The sequence below is a fragment of the Bubalus kerabau genome, chromosome 11 (genome assembly GCF_029407905.1).
Source record: "Bubalus kerabau isolate K-KA32 ecotype Philippines breed swamp buffalo chromosome 11, PCC_UOA_SB_1v2, whole genome shotgun sequence".
NCBI classification, from domain to species: domain Eukaryota; kingdom Metazoa; phylum Chordata; class Mammalia; order Artiodactyla; family Bovidae; genus Bubalus; species Bubalus kerabau.
Genome location: NC_073634.1, coordinates 70,868,816 through 70,879,041, shown reverse-complemented (window position 1 = coordinate 70,879,041; position 10,226 = coordinate 70,868,816).

Genomic DNA, 10,226 nt, shown 5'->3' with positions numbered 1-10,226 from the left:
CTCCACTAGGATAGTTTATCAAAGAAGTGGTGAGAGGTGCACCCCTCTGCTGGTTTCCCTGGCAACCAATGAGCCAACCTGATGTCACTTCCCCCAATCCCCCTCTTCCCCTGGGAGCAAAGACTGCTCCCACAACCTGCCCACCATCTGCCACACACCATGGGGTTTCCCTCCAGGACCTTGCTTCGGATGTGTAAGGTCTCCCTATCCATTAAACCACTGTTATTTTTGTTGCTGACTCCAGGCTCTTTCTTTGGTCTTGAGGCTGGGTAAATACAGGGCTTACAAGCCTGTGGGATGCCCCCCAACAACCAAAGACTATGTGAGTAGAATAGAGATTTTTCTTACAGTTCTGGAGGCTAGAAGTCTGAGATCAAGACATTAGCAAGATTGATTTAATCTTAAGCACTTCTCTTTGGCTTGTAGATGACCGTCTTCCTTCTGTGTCTATTCCGTTCAGTTCAGTTGCTCATTCCTCTTTGCGACCCCATGGACTGCAGCATGCCAGGCCTCCCTGTCCATCACCAACTCCCGGAGTTCACTGAGACTCACGTCCATTGAGTCAGTGATGCCATCCAACCATCTCATCCTCTGTTGTCCCATTCTCTTCCGAACTTCAATCTTTCCCAACATCAGAGTCTTTTCAAATGAGTCAGTTCTTCGCATCAGGTGGCCAAAGTATTGGAGTTTCAGCTTCAACATTAGTCCTTCCAATGAATATTCAGGACTGATCTCCTTTAGGATGGACTGGTTGGATCTCCTTGCAGTCCAAGGGACTCTCAAGAGTCTAACACCACAGTTCAAAAACATCAATTCTTCTGTGCTCAGCTTTCTTTATAGTCCAACTCTCACATCCATACATGACTACTGGAAAAACCATAGCCTTGACTAGACAGACCTTTGTTGGCAAAGTAATGTCTCTGCTTTTTAATATGCTGTGTAGGTTGGTCATAACTTTCCTTCCAAGGAGTAAGCGTCTTTTAATTTCGTGGCTGCATCACCATCTGCAGTGATTTTGGAGCCCCAAAAATAGTTTGTCACTGTTTCCACTGTTTCTTCATGTTTGTGTCTATTAATGCATCCTAATTTCTCCTTCTTGTAAGGATACCAGTCCTACTGAATTAGAGCCCACTCTATTGATGCCATCTAAACCTCACTCCTGCTTTGAAGGTTCTGTCTCTCCATAGTCACATTCTGAAGTAATGGAGGTTGGGACTTCACCATATACATTTGGGGGAAAGCAATTCAATCCATTACAATTAATTTCTGTTCACTGAAATAATTTACTACTGAAAAGGTATGCACGATAAGGCAAAATTTGAAGACAAGAGAAGAATTTAGTTCTGTCTGTCCCAGTCTTGGCTTTACAATTACGATCCGTTGCATTTATGTAGTCTTGCTTTTTTGGTTCTCCAGGGCCTCTTGACATCTATTATTTGACTTCACTGTGTCATCCTAGGGGCCTGGATGAGGTTTCATGAACAGAACTGACCAGGGGTCCAGAAGGAAATGGCAACCCACTCCAGGATTCTTGCCTGGGAAACTCCATGGACAGAGGAGCTTGGTAAGCTACAGTCCATGGGGTCGCACAGAGTCAGACACGACTGAAGCGGCTTAGCACGCACACACGCCAGAAGACGAAAGGTTAACGAGAAATGGTCAGCAGGGGGCGCTGTGAACAAGCCCCGAGAAATCCAAGGAGAAACCCGTTGTGGTTTTGCACGCAAAAGCTGGAGCTGGCCCAGCGTCCTACCCACTGACTCAATTATCTCTGGACGTCGGTGCCTGGCTATTAGTTGGGCTCAGGCCATAGTTTCACTCTAGGGCTGCTGCTGCTGCTAAGTCACTTCAGTCGTGTCCAACTCTGTGTGACCCCATAGACGGCAGCCCACCAGGCGCCCCCGTCCCTGGGATTCTCCAGGCAAGAACACTGGAGTGGGTTGCCATTTCCTTCTCCATCGCTCTAGGGCATCTCACCACAAATAAGGTCCCAGCCCAGGGATCTGGTCCAGCGTAAGCACACTTCCATGCTTGGGAACCGAGGGGACAACGCAAGTTCATTGGGATCCCAGCCAGTCTTTCAACCCTGCCTGGGTCCCAGGAAACAGTGCTGATGTTTGGAAAAGCCTGTATCTCCAGGGGTAGCTGTGGGCCCAGCGGTGGCCACTGTGAACAGCAGGCTGGGTGAACTGGGTTTGTACCTGGATGCCCGCCCTGAAGAAAGCTTTACAGTGCTTTGACAGGTCTCATTCACATTCTCTCACTGAAACCCACTGTCTGATCTTCTTGGGCATCCCTTCTCGGGCTTTGATTATTGGAAGTAGATGCTTGTATTCTGCTGCTGCTGCTGCTGCTAAGTCGCTTCAGTCATGTCCGACTCTGTGCGACCCCTAGACAGCAGCCCACCGGGCTCCCCCGTCCCTAGGATTCTCCAGGCAAGAACACTGGAGTGGGTTGCCATTTCCTTCTCCAATGCATGAAAGTGAAAAGTGAAAGTGAAGTCGCTCAGTCGTGTCCGACTCCTAGCAACCCCATGGACTGCAGCCTACCAGACTCCTCCACCATGGGATTTTCCAGGCAAGAGTACTGGAGTGGGGTGCCATTGCCTCCTCCGGCTTGTATTCTAGCAACTCATTTATATCTGAAGTCCTGTGGTAGATTCCTTTGGTCTGCACATCATCCTTCCTTCTTTCTCGAAACAGTATACTGCCCTCCTTCAGAGGAATTCAACTCCCATTCCGTGGGCTCTGGATAGGGCTTCCATTCATGATGCCCTCACGTATCTGCCCTGACTCCTAGCCCAGAGCCCAGCCTCAACAGATGGGAAAGATCCAGGGCTCGTGGGATGGCAGACCTGGCAGGAGACGAGCTTCCAAAAAAGGGAAGTCAGAAATGTGCTCAGAGATCAGGCTGGAGTCTCACAAAGCTTGCGAGAGGTCACCCATCACTGAGAACTCACTTAGGACAGAGGTGCAGAATAAAGACTGTCCTTGTCCTTTCTCTTGTGGAGGACAGGGAAGCAGAGAGTGAAGTTTCTATGGGCTTTGTGCATGCTATCTACTATATTAGAATTTTCCTTCTGTTTAAGGGAGGTAGCCTGGCCTTTGTGTTCCTTCATCAGATGAAGTCTGTGCTATATGGTAGAAAGCAGAAGCTGCTGAGACACAACATTTCTTTCTTTTCTTTAATTGTGCATGTAGTGTGTGGGGGATGGGGAGGGAGGGGATGCTGAACTTCTCCAAGTCCCAAACTCCTTAAAGAGTTAGTTGCCCCAAGGAAACAGGCAATGCCTTTCAGAAAGAAGTCGAAGGAATGGAAGGACAGAGGAGTTCTGGGGTTTGTTAAGGCCCCCACAACCATTTTATGTGGGTGTTGATGTGCTGGAGCCACATAACAGCTCATGGGAGGTGAATGTTCAGTTTTCAGGAATTTTGCAAACGGGTTGGTCTTATTTCAGTAGCTTGAAATCAGCCAGGCTGGAGGTGTTTACACCATGGAAACTGGCCCAAGCTGAAGGTCAGGGTTCTTCCCCCACCCCCAAAACCAATTACTAAACACTTATTGCTGTGTGTAAGAGTGACCTTTCTCCCAACCTCATCATTCCAGCATATGGCTTGGGAGATAGTGTTCTCCTCTAAAAAGCAGACTGAAGGTTCTTTATGGAAACACATGGAAAATGGAAATAGAAGACACCCCCTCTTTCACCCTTCCTCCTTCTTTTCTTCCTTCCTCTCTTCCTTTTTCTTTTTTACCTCATAATAATACCTATACTGGAAATTTTAGAGAAAAATAGGAAGCAGCAGGGTATGATGGCTGAGAGCAGATCTTTGCAATTAGACAGAATTTGGGTTCACACCCCAGCTCACACACTCTCTAGCTGTGTGATGTTGTATAAAATAAAGTTGGAGTGAGAAGCATCTTGTTATGTACTTGGGGCAGAAGTCAGGCTGATCTGCTCATCGGCTCTTTCAGAAGATCTCAGAGACTCCTACCCTCTCCTTGTGTTGAGCCTCTGCTACCATGGGTGATAGCAGTCACAAGTCTGGTCCACAGCAGGTGGATAGGGTCTCGGTGCTATCCTGACGACTCATGCAGAACCCACGCTGCAACACCCCAAGAAGCTTGTCTGCCTCTTCTAAGAACAAAATGCCAACTGCTCTGAACATCTGTCCTTCAGTCTTTTTAATGAGGGAGTAAGTAAATTCCTTGGCTTTTCTGAATTTTGATTCCTTCATCCATAAGATGGATAAAATACAGCCTCATTGCTTTTTTTGAATACAGATTAACGGGCCCAGAACCATTGCAAATTTGTGACTGGAAGTTTCTGGAGTTTCCCACTTGGATTCAATTAGGATCATGACTGGCTTGGTGCCTCCCCCAGGCTGAAAGAAAAATACCATCATTAACCTTTAATTATTCACAACAAACCCAAAGGAAAAGTCCTTGGCCCAGGTCCTAATGGAGTTATTAAGGCTCTGTTTCTATTCAGCTGTTTAAACTCAAGGCAAATAACCTGGCACTTTTCTGCGGCTTCTCTCCGTAGAATGTGAAGAACCAACAATAAACCCTCCCTACCAGTGCATGTTAGTGCCGGGACCAAACATCTTTGCCTTCTTGGTTTTTCTTGCTTTACTTTTCCCACCCATTGTTCTCATTTAGTTGTGTTATTGGAGTGTGTGTGTGTGTGTGTGTGTGTGTACATGTGTGTGGTCTGTGTAGAGGGAGACTTCGGAATGATTACAGGTGGTGTGTAAGGCTCACCACTCTGCCCAACCCCTGAAAAAGGAAAGACAAAAGGGAAAAAAAAGAAATTAAGATGAGATAAAAACAGGCAATATAATAATAAAAAAAAAAGCCTATGTACAAAAGTCAACTCTTTCCTTTCCTCAATTTTATGCTCTTTCTTCTTTTTACTGCATATGAGTTTATTTCTCCCCCTTCTCTTTTTGATGTTTCTTTGCTCTCTCTGTGCCCTCATTAACTCAACCTCATTAACACGTCCAAATCCAGAAGTCATTATCCTAACACCATCCTCCACATCCCTCAAGTCCTACTTCTCTGTCTGAATTTCCCCATCTGTTCTCAGGTTCTACGTCAGGTCAGCTGCCCAAGTTTAAAACAAACAAACAAAACAAACAAACAAACAAAAAAAACCCCTCAGAATCCTTCCTTATTTAAAAATACGCTTATTGAGATATAATTTACATACAATGAAAATTCACCCGTTTTAAGTGTAAAATCTAATGCCTTTGAACAAATGTACATAGTCATGGAACCATCACTACAATCTAGACTTTTCCACTGCCTCAAAAAGTTTCCTTCCTATCACTGTAGTTTTGCCTTTTCTAGAATGTCATATGAATACAATCATATAGTAGTCTTTTGTGTCTGGCTTCTTGTCTTAGCATATTGCATTTGAGATTTATCTATACTGTTGCCTTACCGGGGTCCAGCCCCGGTTGGATCCAGGGATTCCCTCCGGAGGACGGCGTTGGCGAAAGGATACATAAAAGGAGAAAGAGACAGAGGCTTGAACTAACTGGTTTACGCAGAAAGCCAATAAAACCTGTGACATCAGGTTTGCACTGACCACGGAGGCCACAGGTGCCCTCTCAAATCGCTGAAGGTGCCCCACCTTAGGCACCTTCTCGAGTGGGTCTTAGAAGCCCGAGCAAACAAGTGGTCTCAGAGGGCCCCCGCTCTCCAGATTAGTCATCCTGAAGGAAGAACAGAAAAGAAAAGGAGAGAAAAGGAAGCAGGAATGACACGGGGAGACCAAGCCTGTTGAACAAGGTCCACAAATTTATTTTCCAAAGTAGCTTTTATACCTTAAGTTGTGCATAGAGGATAATGGGGGGTGTAGAGTCGTGCAAGGTCAGCAGTCCCTGACTCTATATTGAAGCCAGGCTTTCTTTCTGCAAACTTATCATATGCAAAGTCTTTAGGTGATTTACATCATCTTCTGGCCAGGAGGCCTGTTAACATTTTATGACCCTTTCTTCTGAATAATGGTTAGTCAATCAGAAAACTTATTTTCTCTAAAGGTGATTATTCTAAAGTCAGGCGCCACCCTCTGAAAGCATTAGATAAAGTTTCATTCCTATAGGGCAAAAGTGTGGTGGGTTATAACAAGAAAAGAATTAACTCAAGGGTCCAAGGTTACTAACATTAAAGTTACTACTTACATTTCTATATACCAACTATATTAATCAATACACTCCCAGGGACACAGTAGGTAAGGGATATGGAAACTTGGCAGCAAGCATTATCTCAACAAAGAAATCCTCTACTAGTTCTATTCTAACAATTTTAACTCTCTGAGAAGCTCTGCATTGTTAGAATATCTTAAGCTTCCTGTGCTTCTCCTGGTTGGGAGGCTGTGAACAATCACATGCGTAGCTGCAGGAGTCTAAACAAACCTGCCAGGCAAGCTAGAAAGTCATCAGAGGGGTTTGAACTGAAACACTCCTATTATGCCCAGGAGACTTATTAACTAGAGCTCTAAGTTGATTTTCTTCAGAGAAAGGTGGTCAGGGATAGCCCCCCGTTAATGTCAGAAGAGTTGGTGGAAGTCGTAAAATAGTAAAACAGGCAGATTTTGGTTTTGGGGTAGATGTTCGGGCAAGTCCAGGGGGCCTCTTGAGTTCTGATTCACCTTTGCATGTCGGATCCTTTCCGCATGACCTTTGTCATGGGTGGGAACTCCCGTGCTGGTTCCTGGCATTGCATGTATCAATAACTCACTCATTTTTACTGCTGAGAAATACTGCATTGTATAGATGTATCACAACTGTCTGTTTACCAGTCGATAAACATTGGCATTGTTTTGTTTTGGGTTATTATGAATTAAGTGCTATGAATATTCACATACAGGCCTCTATATATATAGACATATATATTTCTATATATATGGACATATATTTTCTATATATATGGACATATATTTTCCCTTCTCGTGGGTGTAGAATTTTATTTCATTTCTAGAAAGCAAATTACTGAGTTGTATGGTAAGTGTAATTTAAGTTTTTAAAATACTGATAAACTATTTTACAAAGGGGTTGCATCATTTTTATTCCCACCAGCAAAATACGAGGACTCCAGTTGCTCCTTATCATTGCCAACACTTTGCAATGTCAATTAAAAAAATTTTAGCCTTTCAAATAGATGTGTAGCATTACCTTATTGTCCTTTTAATTTGTGTTTCCCAGATAGATCATGTTGCTAAGTATATTTTCATGTGCTTATTTATCTTGAGGATACCTTCTTAGGTAAATTGTCCACATTCTTTTCTCATTTAAAAATTAGGCTGTTTGCCTGTCAGGATGGCTGTCATCAAAAAGAATATAAATAAACACAGGAAAGGAAACCATACACAAAATGAAAGAAAACCCACCGAATGGGAGAAAATATTTGCAAATGATGTGACTGACAGGGATGCAATTTCCAAAGTATAGAAACAGCTCATACAACTCAATATCAAAAAACAAAAGACCTAATCAAAAACAGGGGACAAGATCTGAAAAGGCATTTTTCCAAAGAAGACATATAGATGAATACATGAAGCACATGAATACATGCTCAACATCACTAATTATTAGAGAAATGCAAAACGAAACAACAATGAGGTATCCCCTCCCTCGGGTCAGAATGTGTGTGTGCGCGTGTATTTAGGTGCATATTCAGTTGTGTCTAACTCAGCAGCCCCATAGACTATAGCCCGCCATGCTCCTCTGTCCCATGGAATTTTCCAGGCAAGAATACTGGAGTTGGTTGCTATTTCCTACTGCAGAGGATTTTACCGACCCAGGAATTGAACCTGCATCTCTTACATCTCCTGCATTGGCAGGCAGGTTGTTTACCACCAGACCACCTGGGAAACCCCCCTGCTCAGAAAAGCCATCATCAAAGAGTCTGCAAACAATAACTGCTGGAGAGGGTGTGGAGAAAAAAGAGCCCTCCTACATTGTTGATTGGAATGTAAATTGGTACAGCCACTATGGAGAACAGTATGGAGATCCTAAAAAAACTAGAAATAGAGTTACTGTATTATCCTGCAATCCACTCTTGGACATATATCCAGAGAAAACCATAATCCAAAAAAGATACATACACAAAAAATATACAGTGTTTATTGTAGCACTATTTATAAATAGCCAATGCTTGGAAGCAACCTAAATGTCCATGACAGATGAATGGATAAAGAAGATGTATATGTATCCAAAGGAATATTACTCAGCCAAAAAAAAAAAAAAAAAAGAATGAAATAATGCCATTTGTAGCAACATGGATAGACTTAGAGATTAACATACTAAGTGAAGTAAGCCACTAAGTGAAGTAAACAGAGAAAGACAAATTAATATCTTGTGATATCAATATTATATGTGGAATCTAAAATATGACACAAATGCACTTATTTACAAAACAGAAAGAGACTCACAGACACAGAAAACACACTTATCACCAAAGGGTAGGGAAGGGATAAATTAGCAATTTAGGATTAACATATACATACTACTATATATAAAATTGATAGCCAACAAGGAACTACTGTGTAACACAGAGAGCTCTACTCAGTATTTTATAATGACCTATAAGGAAAAAGAATCTGAAAAAATATATTTGTGTGTATATATATATGTATATCTGAATATCTGTGTGGTAAACCTGAAATTAACATGACATTGTAAATCAACTATATTTCAATTAAACATAAATTAAACAAACGTTGACAAGGATGTGGAGAAAAGGGAGCCCTTATACACTATTGGTAAGAATGGAAATTGGTGTAGCCACTGTGGAAAACATTATGAAGGCTTTCCAAAAAAATTAAAAATAGAAATAGAATTACTATATAACCTGGCAATTCCATTCCTGGGTATATATCTGAAAAACACAAAAACACTAACTCAAAAAGATACATGCACCCCAATGTTCATAGCAGCATTATCAACAACTGCCAAGATATGGAAGGAATCTAAATGTTCGTTGACAATTAAATGAATTAAAAAGATGTGTTACATATACCACATCTTTTTTATTCATTTAATTGTATATACACACACACACACAAAATGGAATACTCAGTCATAAAAAATGAAATTTTGCCCTTTATAGCAACATGGATGGATGTGGAGGGTTTTATACTAAGTGAAATAAGTCAGACAGAAAATGACAAATCTGTACGATGTCATGTATATGCAGAATCTAAAAAATACAACAAACTAGTGAATATAACAAAAGAGAAGCAGACTCACAGACATAGAGAGTAAATTAGTGGTCACAGTAGGGAGAGGGAAAGAGAGAGGGGCAATATCAGGGCAGGGAATTAGGTACAAAATACTAGGTATAAAATAAGCCATAAGCATATATTGTACAACTTGGAATATAGCCAATGTTTTTTAATACTATAAATGGAATATAACTTTTAAAAAGTATGAATATTGTAGACCTGCAACATATAATATTATATATCAACCACTCTTCAATTTTTAAAAAATGGATTTTTTTTTATTGTTGATTTCTAAGAGTTCTTTAAATATTCTGGATATGAAATTCCCTGGCAGTCCGGTGGTTAGGACTTGGTGATTTCAGTGCCATTGTCTGGGTTCAATCCTTGGTCAGGGAACTAAGGTTCTGCAAGTGGTGTGGCAAGCCCCCCCAAATTCTGGATTATAAGTTCTTTATCAGATACATGTTTTGCCTATGGAAACAAATAAAAATTCAAAAAGTCTTACATGAGGTTTTTCACTTCAATGTTATTTACAATTGTGATGAAATTGGAAGAAGCTACAATCTAATAAAAAGGGAAACTGTTCACTTCCTTGAAATTCAAAGGAATATTTCAGTCATTTATTAACACTAAAAATATAAAGACATGGAAACCTGCTTTTTATGTAATTTTAGGCAGAAAATAAAATTATGTATCATATCAGCTATGCATTAAGAAAGCTTGGAAGTATATACCAAAATAATAAGGGTGCTACTCTGAGTGGTAAGATTATGGCTGGTGTTTAAATTCTCTATGGTTTTCTGTTCTTTTCAAGATTGATACAGAAAGAAGCCTTAGTTTAAAAAAAAAAATTCATAAAGAAGTAAATGGTTAACACTGTGGTTGGTGCTTCCTTTACATGCTTACCTAGACTGCAGCATGATTTGTGATACCATTAAAAAGCAAGTGAGGGCTTCCCCAGTGGCGTAGCAGTAAAGAATCTGCCTACAAAGCAGAA